This window comes from Rhynchophorus ferrugineus, unplaced genomic scaffold (assembly GCF_030347505.1).
Source record: "Rhynchophorus ferrugineus isolate W39M unplaced genomic scaffold, kcgeb_rfMv2 rfM1, whole genome shotgun sequence".
Classification (NCBI taxonomy): Eukaryota; Metazoa; Arthropoda; class Insecta; order Coleoptera; family Curculionidae; genus Rhynchophorus; species Rhynchophorus ferrugineus.
This window is the reverse complement of record NW_027472580.1, coordinates 44885758-44899739: the sequence shown is the minus strand read 5'-3', so window position 1 is coordinate 44899739 and position 13982 is coordinate 44885758. Positions and strand designations below refer to the sequence as shown.

Here is a 13982-nt window from a genome sequence, read left to right as displayed (position 1 = left end):
TATTTCAGTTGATGACACTGGCACTGAAAACCCACGATGAAAACGACGCCCTCTGTTCACTGATCGCCACCGAAATAAAACATGAACACTTCATTGGTGATTGGTAAGTTAATGGACCTTAAATCATACGTAGCTCCGAAGGCCATTATATATTATGGGAATTCTACTGTGATAATCTCCCTTTTTCAAATATGGTCCCATTTGTACATTCTATGCTCCAATACGGTGCCTTTTATTTGACAATAAAAACTTTGGAAACACGAAACTTTTTGTAATTCAAATTATAAAATTACAAATCATTATTTTACAATATATTAGCCAATGCTAGCTTATGACTTTTCCAACATTGTAATCCCATGCCAGAAAAATTTAAGCGTTTCTGTAAGAAGAATTTATTTGTATTTTTTATAATTAATGCTTTTATTTGTTTATATTTAGAAAATAAATTATATCATTAACCAAAAAATATATTAAGCAAATATATATTACATGTTAGCTTCAATGTAAAAATAATATTTTATTTTAATGAGTTTTTAGTATTTTTCTAAATCCTTGTATAATTCCTGCACGTCATATTAAGTTTGTTTGAAGAACTCCTATAAAAATATATTTAGACCTTCTATAAGAATTGTGGTTAGAATTATACTTCGTATTGGTTTGGGCGAAGGTTTTCTAGTGAATCGGTAGGTATTTTCCTGATTAATTAATATTCTATGCATTTGTATTTCGAGACAATACACTATAAACAACATGATGCTTGAATGACGATAACCGATTTCGATGGTCATTCTCTATCTTGGCTTGTGTCAATCTATTACGTTGTAATTTATGGTTGTTAAAATTCAGCCTAATTCAGTAGCGAAGTGTTTAAGATATGAGTATAAAATTACATTTTAAAGAGTTTTAAACTGTATTTCTGTCTTCCTCCACAATTTTATCCTTCTCGAATTTAACAATTTGTGTTAACTAAATACAATAAAATGTTAAAATATATATTTATATTAAAAGTTTAATCATTACTGTGTAGGATTTTCAATGTTTTTGAGATCGGTTCTACTGTTTCGGTGGGAGAGGCTACTGTTTATTATACAGTTTTCATTAAATATAAATATCCATGGTACATCATGAGCATAAAGGTCAACTCTCCAACGTTTAGTCGCAAAATTAAAAAAAAAACATTCCGACAAGCAGCGAGCCTACATCTGCGTATAAAAAACTACAGACACCTGAGAATATTGTCCCTGTCCGTGAGTGTATCGGAGAACAGACCACAGGTAAATTAACAAAATGTAGCGTGTGAGTGGTTCGTTCTACGCATGCGCATTACAGTAATCTATGTCCGATTATGTTTATTATTTACTAATGTTATGGTTGTTTTGACATTATTATTAACTTATTATATATGATTCTGAATATTCCATGAAATTCAGAACAAAATAACAAAATACTATTTTTTTATTGGTAATTGATGAAATAAACAAATTATAATGAAGCTGAACCATACATTTTTAAAAATATATATGAATCTCAGTAAGTATCTGTTAGCACATTATATATTATACAACACTGTTTGGTAGGGTATATGTTAAATTTTTAAGTCCCTAGTGGATATAAAAAATTGATGTGTAAGCATGTACATTTGATAAGAATATGGAAGGAATATTATTACAATTTAGAATATTATTAGACAATATTATACATTTTTGAGATATGAAAGGTACATAGATGCTACTGGATTAAAAATAAAGTCTCAAGAGATATCCAGATATACAAGGAACATTTAGATATATTGATGGTTTGCAAAAACAAGTGTAAAGGAAATACATCTATACTATCTGAATATACATAATTGAATATATCAAAGCTGTTACATCGATATTGAAATATATTGTATTTGATATCAACTTTGTTTTATTTCCTTCGTTTTCATTAATATTTTCAGTACCTCAATTAAACGTTTTTATTTATATTGTTCTAAGTTATTTAGAGACGAAGAAAGGCATATTAGTAAATTTGAGCAAAAAGTATCTATTGATACAGGTTTGATTTTATTTTGAGTTGAGTTTTTCAACTTTCAATTATGTTATCATGAATTATTTTGCAAAAGGAAACAATATCGTTATGTTACTTCTCATCGAAATACAAGCCTGCAAACAATGGATAAGTCGTAGATTTTTTTTTATTATTTAATTAATACATTGTTACTAGTCGTTTCCGTCTAACCTACAATTTGTCTTTATGCTAACTTAAATCTAGGTATATAACTAGGAGGACCCATCGGCCCTAACTCAGTCTCTGGTAAAATAATGTTTATACATGTCACTGCTGAATTTTTTAATATATGCACCTCACTACACAACACTACACAAGATCAGATGGTTTATTTCTTTTGAGTCTGTGCCCTGTTCTTGTGGTATCCAAAAGTTGCCATATTTCAATATTAGTATGAGAATGGAGTCTTTCCTCGTGCCCCCTTGCAATTCTCTTGATTTCTTGACTGACTGTGGGTATCTGAAGGTCTCGATGTAGGTAATTAGTCCTATAGTATTTGGGTGCACCCACAATACCTCTCAGGACTTTGTTCTAAAAAATTTGTATTTTATTAATGTTACTCTTGCAGAATATCCCCATAATTGAACTCCGTATGTCCATATAGGTTTCAATATTTGCTTATATAATAGCAATTTATTATGTACTGATTGTGATTTTCTTCCAATTAGCTAGTACATTTTCCTATATTTCAATTCCAGTTCTTTTCTTTTCTTCTTTATATGTTCCTTCCAGCGAAGTTTTGCATCGAGATTCATTCCGAGATATTTAGCGTTGTTGCTATATGGAATGATAGTGTTATTTAAAGTTATTCGTGTTTGTACGGTCTGTTTATAGGTGAACACCACATGTACAGATTTACTTTCATTAATTCTTATTTTCCAAGCTTGTGTCCAATTATTTATATTGTCAGTTGCCTGTTGTAATTTTCGTGAGGCTTCTTCACTATTGTCTCCGACAGCTATAATCGCAGTATCATCAGCAAATGTAGCCATCGTGATATTTTCCATTTGTGGTATATCACAAATGTAAAGTACATAAAGCATTGATCCCAGTACACTTCCTTGTGGTACACCTGCTTTAGCTTCTTTTATTGTAGAGTAAGCTTCTTCTTGCCTGACTCTAAACATTCTGGTTGTAATGTATGATTTTAATAGTTCGGTGTGCTTTTTTGGTAGCATTTTCTGTAGTTTATGAACAAGGCCTTCATGCCAAACCTTATCGAAGGCTTGTGCTATATCTAAGAATATAGCCGAGCATACTTTTTGACTTTCGTAGGGTTTTTCAATAACATCTGCTATTCTGTGGTCCTGGTCAATTGTTGAGTGTTTTTTAATAAACCCAAACTGGTGTGTTCGTATTAGGTTTTTTCTCTCTATGATCGGTTTTATTCTTTTCAACAGGAGTTTTTCAAAAACCTTAGATATTACTGGCAGCAGTGATATAGGTCTATAGGATTTTATTTCGTTTGGTGACTTCCGAGGTTTTTGGGATCATTATAATTTAATTTTTTTCGTAATATACATTTTTCAGCTACCATTTCCTTCACTTCTTTTGGATAATTAATTCCTTTAGTTGTACTCTTAATTTCTTGAGTATTATTCCAAGCAGCTTGTTAAGTCGTAGATAACCTAACAAAATGGAAATATTAATTTTAGTTAAGGGCGCATGCGCTAATCTAGCCAATCATATACTACATCTTGTTCATTTTTCTGTACGCTATAAGAAAATGTCGCAAATTTTGTTCCAGGACGCATTGTGTTACTTGTGATTCGGGACGGGACGGAATTAATAACAGCACTTATAGCTTTGGAACAAAAGAGAAACTTTATTTACATTTATGCTCTTTTATATATTTTTGAACAACACATAGAATTATAGAGATGCAACTCAATAGGGAACTCTGGCGCAAAGTTTTGCTTTACCCAACATCCAGAGGGCGCCATAATTGGCCATTCAAGTAATTTGATTTGTCAATTTAAATCTCCATTATAGGCACCTGTAGGAAAAATATTTTACTGTGAAGACATTTGATTGGCTCATTACTAATGTTTGGCACGAGACAGCTTTGACGTCGTGTTTAATTGACCAATGAAATTTAAATAAAAAACATTTATTTTCTGAAATAAATGTATTAAATAAAATTCAATTAAATATAAATATAAATATATTATTTAATATAAATAATATAAATTTATCTACAAAATATAAATATAATATAAAAATAAATATATCGATAAAATATAAATATTGTATACATATATATAAAACCATAAGCAAAAAATGTGGGTGTATTGCAATAAAAATTATCTCTTTCGTCTTTTTCCTTTTTCTTATTGGTTTAGTGCCATGAATTTAACAGAATCTATCGGAGCTGTGTCTTTTGGTTTTCTTATGCTGAAAGCAAACTTTGAGTCTTTCCCTCCTAATATTCTGTTCGCTTGTTTTACTCAAAAGTATATAGCACATCTTGTTAGTATTTTTAATATTTTATCCGAAAGATCATTATGGAATATACAACTGAAGGGTTTTAAATTTTTTTTTAATATTTAACAAAAATTTTGTTATATTATCGACGTGACAAAATCGTTGAATAAAATTAGACATAGCTCAAAGACCTACTGATAATATAAAAAGACAATTTTGTTGGAGTCTGGGGCACGAGATATTGTCTTGCCTCTATAGAATCAGTCTCAATTTGTGGATCTACTGATTTATTCATAATTGTATGTAAACAAAAATCACAATTAATTTCCTTTTTAAAAAGTTTTATTAAATAACCTGAGATGTACACTACGGTACAACGTAAAACTTTGTTTGCTCTTATAGGAACATCTAGACTGAAGTTATAAAGTCAAGTAATTAACGGTAAGAATGAGCAGAAAGGGGGATACTGGCTGAATGAATACAAACTTTACCATTCTGGAGTTTGTTCAAATGCCGATGATGCTTGGAACAGCCTGATTTTGTGGGCTTGGAACGATGGAAATAGGCACCACAAATATAGTAAGACAGTTTAGAAATTAATGGTAACAATTATGAACAGAAATGTGACTGACTCCTTCAATTTACCTTTTATATCAATTTGATTTTGATCCACTTCCATTTGTACATATTCTGGGCTCGTGGTATTATTTTCACCATTATTAAATTGTTCATAAGTACTTAAAGGAAAGTTTAAATGTATCACAAAAATGTCTCACATGGTAACGATTATAAATCTGTTTCGTATTTAATCCAATCAGTTTAAGATTTGTAATGTTTTCTGCTCATTTCTTAAAGATCGCCGGGTACTTTTTTAACGGAAAACGATGATGCATCTGCTCACTATCTGTGCATCCGGGTACACAACACTTCCTAGAAAGAGAATGCATTTCAACTACCGACTTGTATATACTAATAAAATAAAATAATAATTATTTTATATAATAATTATTTAATAATATATATGTTATAAAAATCTAACCACACTGTTTTCTAAATAGGGCACATCGAAAATGGCATAGAAAATAAACAAACCGTAGAACGAAATGAACCAATCAGATTCCGTCGCGGATTTTAGCATAACGAATAAAACAAGTAATATGTTAAAGATAGCGCCATCTACATGTTGGACGTCGCGAAACATTTCGCCAAAATTTCCTATGAAGTTAAATCTCTATTTCTCTATGATTTTAATTAAGTGCGCATGTTCTCATCTACTACATCTTGTTTACTTCCCTGTAGGCTATAAGAAAATGTCGCAAATTTTGCTTCAGGACGCATTATGTTACTTATGATTCGGGACGGGACGGAATTAATAACACCACGTATGGCTTTGGAACAACAGAGAAACTTTATTTACATCTAGGCTCTTTCATAAATTTTGGAACGAAGAGCATCGATACAAAATACAGCGCCATCTACTAGTTGTTCTTCTTGTTTTCTATATTGGCTTTTGTATCAACATAAATCGTATATTTAACACCCCATCTCAATTTAAATGTATTAACAACTAACCTAATTAATATTATAAACAAAGATTACAAAAGTACATTTAAATTGCCAGTAAACAAAATCATTACATTCTACATTAAAATTTGTTTGATCTTAGAACTATTCTAATTCTACATGGTGATAATTTAATTATCAGTATAAGTAAAAGAAAACATTCTACTTCATCTATACTTCATAAAGATCTTTCCATTAAATCCACTGTTCGTTCTTCGTGTTCTTTTGTTAATGCATCAGCATTGAGTACTACCGAATAATTACTACCGTTTGTGTATAAATAATAGTCATAATCTGATCTCTCCAACTGTAACTTGTTCGTCATTTCATTGAATCTTATATGCCAACATTTTGATGAATCTTTAATCCTTCTTCTATCACCTCTATTTCCATTCCAAGAAATTGTTTAACTTCAGTGATCTTCCTGACCTCAAATATTTCATACATATGTTGCATAAAGTTTGCTATCTGCTCTTCAAGTCCTGTTATTAAAGCATCATCAACGAATATAACGAGATTAACATTATCTTCCGCGCATAAGAAATAGTAATACCCCGATCTTTTAAAATTGAGCTTGATCAGTACCTCATTTCGTGTTCCAACATTTAGGTGCATTTCTCAATCCACACAATGCACAATTTAATTTATGATATCTTGTTTCAGTAATTAAATCCTCTGATTTCCCGATATTGATATCTAGATCTATTGTTTCATTTAAAACTTGGTTCGAATGTCAGTTTGATTTATCTTCCACTTTAGATCCAGTTGTGTTGAATTGATATGTATATCAAAATTCTAATACTTTGTAACTAAACTCTTCTTCGTCTTTACAATTTAAAAACTCTTCCCCATTTGTTTTAGTGTCTGTTTTATTCCACCTGTAACTTTGTTGGACCACATGTTTCTAGTTTTCAATACTTCTCTGGTCCTTGGAAATTAAAAATTCTCCTCCATTGGTTTCAATGTTTTTTAACCTACCTGTAACTCTGTTGGCCCCGATGTTTCTAGTTTTCAGTACTTCTCTGGTCCTTGCAAATTAAAAATTCTCCTCCATTGGTTTCAATGTTTTTTTCACCTACCTGTAACTCTGTTGGCCCCGATATTTCTAGTTTTCAGTACTTCTCTGGTCCTTGCAAATTAAAAACTCTTCTCCATTGGTTTCAATGGCTTTCTATTTATCCTACCGATAACTCAAGATCCCTTGTTTTTAGTTTTCTGGTGTTTCATTGATCCTTGCTCTAGTGCTCCGTAACTTAATTCCATCTGTTGCATGCAGCCATCTCCTTACTTCAACTTTCCTTTTCCTACTTATAGATGTATTTATATACACATTTTACCGAACTCGAACTTTACGGAATCTCCATTCTCCTCTACTCTCCGTCCTCAGCTCACTGCTTCTTCCCATTTATACCGAGAAATCTGGACCCATAATCTGTTACGAATCCCTTATGATTCGGGACGGGGCGGAATTAGGAACACCACATATGACAAAACTTGGAACAAAAAAGAAACTTTATTTACATCTATGCTCTTTTATACATTTTTGAACAGCCTCAATACAAATTACAGCGCCATCTTCTAGTTCTTCTTTTCTACATTGGCTCTTGTATCGACATAAATAATATTAACACATTGTACTCAAAGAAAACCGTCTAATGGCTAAAAATCATAGACAACGCCGTTTTTTCAATGTCCGTACTTTGGAGAGTTTGGACCAAATTAAACGATGTGGACGACATGAAATATGCATGCATAATTGGAACGATGTTGTATTCCATTTATTATGGCCTATAAAAGAATAACTGCCTAACACGTAGTTTGTTTCATTTTATTTAAACATCGACTCTCTCTTATTGAAGACCTCCATACATACATGTGTAGAATTATATTAATAAAAATCCCTTGAATAGTGTTATTTATAATGGAAGTTTTCAATTTTCTTGAATACATAAGTTATAATTAGAATTTCCCTGAATTAATCGAATATTAAATTAGATATGTTTATAAAAAATATCACATATTTCATTATTGATCCAATATTAAACATTTAGTTGGATATAGGTTAACGAAGATAGTTTTTTTTTAATTCAGAATAACCGATTTAATACGGTTTCATTAAAAACTGTAAACTTTTGTCTAATAAATCATGAAACTATATTTAATAATTCATGTAACGTAATATTTCTGTTAAATATTAATCAACAAGTAGAAAATATTGTCATTTATAAAAGATGATATGATGACATAAATGTGTTTGTAATTTCCTATAATGGAATATTACAACAATGATTCACAGTGTTATATTTCACCGTACATTTTGCAATAAATGGTTAAAAATCTCAAACTAAACTCTCAAATTATGGCCACAAATATATAATAATGTAATCAAAAAAGATATCATTAATCGTTATAAATTCTTCCGGATTTTATGTGTGTTATATGTTGTTACGTTGTTATGTTGTATAAAAACAGTCGGGATTCCAGCTATGCCCTAAACTGAACTTTTCACTCCCTAAACCAACCAACTCCCCAAAGCTATATCCAGAGATATCGACGTTCGACATAATCCAAAGATATCGACATTTTCTGATTGTTCAATATCATTCCGTGGATTTTATCTTATACTGGTACGACCATAACGAAACTCAGTGAATCAGTTCTTAACCATTGATAGTGTGGCGCAGAGTCCATAGTATTTATCAAGCCTTTCCTTGGCGTGGGTGATGATTTTTTCTCCAAGAAATAATGCTTAATCACGAAAATATTTTTTTCAATTTTCGTTAAAATTCAAAAGGTTGTCTGCAGTTTGCTCACAATCGCACAGTAGTACATTAAGTCCTGGATGCTGGGAGCAGTAGTGATGCATATAAAACTATTATATGAAGTTCAAAATTTGAGCATATATGTCCACATGAATTAATATTGAAAAATTAAATCGATCGAGGTTCCATTTGGGTATCGCCGCTGTAACTAGTTATGGACAATAAAAAACAGATATGAAAAGATATAATGATGAAGATAATATTGTAGATCTCTTTTCTTCAATAACTAAGATATTTATACAACCTAAGCAGGCCATGCGAATAGCGCTCTTTATCAGGGCAATCCATGGGTCGTGGGTTGAATCAATTCGACGTTTTTTTCGGGGAGTTTTTATCCAATGGGTGCCAACAACATTATTCACAATCTTAATCAAACCTATTTCCATTACTACACCCTAACAATCAAAGTTCACGCAAATATCAGCATAATATCTCTATATATACTATTAAATATAACCTCCCACGAAAAAAGTGTCCTATATCCCGAAATAATATCTTATCTTGAAATTAAAACTTATCCTAAAATATCCCTAAAATATATCCGCGCCGAAACCCCGTGGTCAAATGGTATTCTTAGTCCACATACCAGAGAGAAAAGATAAGGCTTCACTGAGGGTTTGACGATTCTCTTCGGATCCGATGACATTTTGTAAATTTTGCTATTTACCGCGCATAGCAAAAAACGAGAACGCTATGAGATGTCTAGAGTTTATTTTAGTTTTGATATATAACAACATTATAATGTAAGTATGTACATATTTTGTAATGAAACAAAAATGTTATAAAACATATTTTATTTTAACATTATAGTACATATATGCATATATCTAGGTTGGAGTTATTTTATTATACCTACATTGAATTCATTTCTAAACGACCTATGGTATCCCCTGGAGGCTTAATCTACCTAATTAAAAAATGTACATCCAAGTTTAGTTCTTGTTTCCTCCGTTGCTGTGTTTTATTTTTGTTAAATCATTCTGATATCACTGTATTTCTACTTAGTTTCCTCTATTACTAACCGTGTACATTTTTCTTGAGAAAATTTGATTTTATCACTACATTCTATCTAATGCATTTACCATATCTGCAAAACAATTAGTATTCATTCTCTTCTCAATCATTTTAACAAAATGCTCATATATACTCTAAACAATTACACACATATCTATGCACATACAATTTTAACACTCCACAATACGATTTTCTACGGTTATACTATATTAATTATATACTCACGTTTAGTCGTTTCCACCCTCATTATCCTGTCTTGGTATTTTCAGCATTGAATCATAATCCCACATCCAGAAAGTTTCATTCATTCACTGTTACATTTTGAACCGCTATTCAAGTCAATTTACGTGTTCGAACTTATCAGACAACATTGTATCTATTTTCAACTCGAATGAAATGAGAAGGAAAATATTGTCTGCTATTAAAACATATTAACAAATTGCAATAGGCAATACATTAAGTAAGTAAGTTCACTGCTACTTTGGATAGACTATATATACAGTGCGTTGAATAAAACAGTGAACTCACGTTATCTAAATTTACGACATAAAAATTTCGCAATGTTGCCGCATCAACTTTGAGTTTTAGTTCATTTTGGCTTTGAGATATAAAAAAATCTAATTTAAATAAAATAATGAAACAAAAATAATGTTGTCAAATGTAATTTATTTTAACATTATAGTACGTCTAATGAAAATATTATCTCATTCTTGTTCTGAGTGAAGTAACAAGTATGAAATAATAAGTAAAGGCTAAAACAACTTTTACCGGTTTATAACCTGTAATTATTTGAAAAATTTTGCAGACGTTTGACAACCAGGCAATTTATATATATATATATATATATATATATATATATATATATATATATATATATATATATATATATATATATATAGATAGATAGATATACGAGCAAGTTACTTCGACAAAAACAAACCGATTGTTTTTTAATTACTGTAACATTAGCATTATGTGTAAATAAAATCTACTGGGATCTTCCCGGAAAGTTATGTAACGAATCTATATTAATATTTATTAATTTATCGACAACACATTAAAATTACCCATTACAGCAGCTAAATGATTTATTTTATGCTTTATTAATGGACCAATATAACTTGTAAAACGATGCACGTATTGTTTTAGTTCTTAATGCTTTAATGTTATTGTAATATTAATTTTAAGTTTAACCATTTTATGTCAAGATAATTCGTCAAATTACAGATGGAGATAATAAAAATCCAAGGAAAACTAAAACTAACCATATTAACCTAATATTACATTAAATATTGTTAGTCTATAATTTGTATAAGCCTTGGCACTAATATATCTTTGATTATACACAATATTAATATTTTTTATTCTAGGGTTATGTGTACTCTTTAAAATACCATTTTTCTTGATCTTTCGTAAGATATTGACCATAACAATAGCGTTACTTAACAAAGAGTTTAACAATTTAATGAGGATGTCAGCAAAATACCAACCAAAATCAAATATTTAAACTTATCAATGTGGTCAGTACGAATGAAACAACTATTATGTTACCTAGAATTGAATGTAAAATATAAATTTGTTGCTTTACGTGCTATTTACAATAATAGAGGGAATCATATTACTTCAATTCATTCAGTATTTTGCGATTAATACAGAAAAACTATGTTTTATTTAATTAAAAAGTTTTATTTATGAATTAATTTGTAACTCTTAAACTAGTGCTGCTGAAACGTGTTATCGAAAGTAGATAATATGTATATGCATAAGAGTGCATAAAATTGTTTCGTTTTTACCAGTTGTTCGGAGCCCAGGTTAAACAGTAGGTCCAGTTCAGATAAACCCTCGTTGGTACTTTTTACCAACAAGCTTTAATTAGAGACATTTAAAATATATACTTTAGAATACATATATTAGAATATATACTTTAGAGACAATCCTAGAAGACTATAACAGACAATAGAAGACAAATCTTAGTCTGCATGATTATTGACCTTATTGGGAAAGTTATTTATTGTCAGACTGTTGCACTATTGCCTATGAATAATCACAGTTACGCAACACTATTATTATGATGGTCCTGTTGCTTTAATCCCTGAGACTGCTAAAGCAGCTAATATGACCAGTTCCAATATTGATTAGTGCCATTATTATCTTCATATTGTTAGATAAAATTAAAAGATAAACTTGAAATGCTAAAACATGAGAAAAAGTAATTATTAATAATGGGCAACACTTATAATAATGTAAAAAAATGTTCATAATATCTAAATGCGATCAACACGTATAGCATTTTTCGTCATGCCAAGTAAATAGCGAAATTCACAGAATGTTGAGAATGCATTGAAATTCTTACCATTAGATCTGACAAGGTGCCTCGGGGAGGTTTGACTTCAATTTCTGCAAAACCGCGGCCTGGTCTAGGCGTCTGCCGATGTGACACTTAGCCGAAGGGAGAACTATAGTAAAACGTTTCTTGAAACCATCAAACTCTCGGTAGAGGTAAGCCTTTTTTAATTTCTGGTAAGTGGACTAAATACAACCAACTAACCAGTTTAAAACTAAGTGGACTTTTATACAGCGACTCTGTATCAAATGCTGGTCCGATCAGTCTGCCTTTTTTGAGCAAAGGTACACTACAGAACACAGCACTTCTCTGAGAGACTACTTGCACTACTCCATGGTTCCGATCCAAAAAAGTCCGCGAGTTACTCAAAGCCCCATGGTTTTTGAGGAACACAAACACCAATCTCCAATCAGGAAATCCTGTTCGTGAAAAGTTTCATAAACATGCTCGGTGTGAGGTTCTCTCTTGGCCCTTAGAACATGTAAATCCGTTGATAGAGGGCTACCAACTCATCATTCGCCGCAGCTAAATATAATACACAATTTTCAGTAGTGGTATCCCCCTGGAGGCCGAATCCACCTAATTAACAATTATATATCAAAGTAATGTGTTTTACTTTCATTCGAGAGCATAATTACCTTTTTACGTTTAGTTCTTATTTCCTTCGATGGTGTGTTTACTTGTCAAGTCATCTTGATATCACTGGATTTTTTATTTCTTCTGCAGCATAGCTATTAGACATATTATTAGACCAGCATATCTATTATAATAAGTCTTTGCTACCGCTTATATCGAATCGGTTGGATTGAATATACAGTGATAGGGAGGAAGTCATAATACTATGTGACCATATTGTCCAGCCATCTAATCTACTGTATATCTTTTTTCGGGCAAAAAGGAAATTGCAAAAAAACGCTATGAAACATTTCATCTATATTTACCTAGTAACAGTTTGAAATGGTTCAGTTATTAGCATAGTCTCTTCAAAACTCAATTCATGTTTTGAAAGACATTCCTTCATTACAGCCTTTGTTAATGCTATTTATTGTTAGAATTTTTTCCACCAGTATGCTATGATATGGTGCACTGTCCAAAATAATAACTGATGGTTCCTCCAGGTTTTTTAACAATTGATTTTCAAACCATAACAAAAACATGTTATTCTCCATGGTAGTCGCCCTTGGATTTGGAGGAGAATACTAATTCTGTACCAGGAAAAAAAAACGTTCTGAACCGTTTCATCAAGATACACAAATTCAAATAACTTATCTTCCTTTTATTGTACGCCTTTAAAAATTTAATTATTTTGAAGGCGATGCCTGGAAGTTCCATTAGACCTCTTCAAGGGTTAAAAGATAACACATAAAAAATGTAAAGACACCATTTAAATCCTATGCCCCATAAGAGTGTATGAAGGGATGGGTTACAGCCATCAAAAAGTTGCTGAATGTTAATCACAGTAATCATACTAATATTCAGTACAACAGCAACACGCTAAAAAATATTTTCAATAAAATTTCAGCAGCTTATCAAATTTAATTTAATATCATCATTAATTACCTCTCTAACGGAATTTACGGGCAAAAGGGGGGCTTCATTATCTGGTTCATTTTCGAAATAACGTATTAAAGCCGCAATCAATTTGTGACCCTGAATATCTATTGTTTTCGGCATTTTCAAACAAAATTATTTGATATATTACGGAGCTATTTAAAATTTATCAAAATCATCAAAGCGCTAACATAACGTTTGCCGGTTTATAA

The 13982-nt window shown here is 31.0% G+C and overlaps 2 long non-coding RNA genes across 2 annotated transcripts; both read right to left on the bottom strand.

The window, feature by feature from the left end:
* Positions 1-495: 495 nt before the first annotated feature.
* On the bottom strand, positions 496-1197 carry LOC143193915 (uncharacterized). The gene is made up of 3 exons (XR_013005138.1): positions 1021-1197; positions 647-966; positions 496-596 (listed from the first exon to the last, which is right to left on the bottom strand). It is a non-coding gene; the product is annotated as an uncharacterized LOC143193915 (long non-coding RNA).
* Positions 1198-11954: 10757 nt separating this feature from the next.
* Positions 11955-13421, bottom strand: LOC143193907 (uncharacterized). The gene is made up of 3 exons (XR_013005133.1): positions 13161-13421; positions 12858-13099; positions 11955-12798 (listed from the first exon to the last, which is right to left on the bottom strand). It is a non-coding gene; the product is annotated as an uncharacterized LOC143193907 (long non-coding RNA).
* Between the last annotated feature and the right edge of the window lie 561 nt (positions 13422-13982).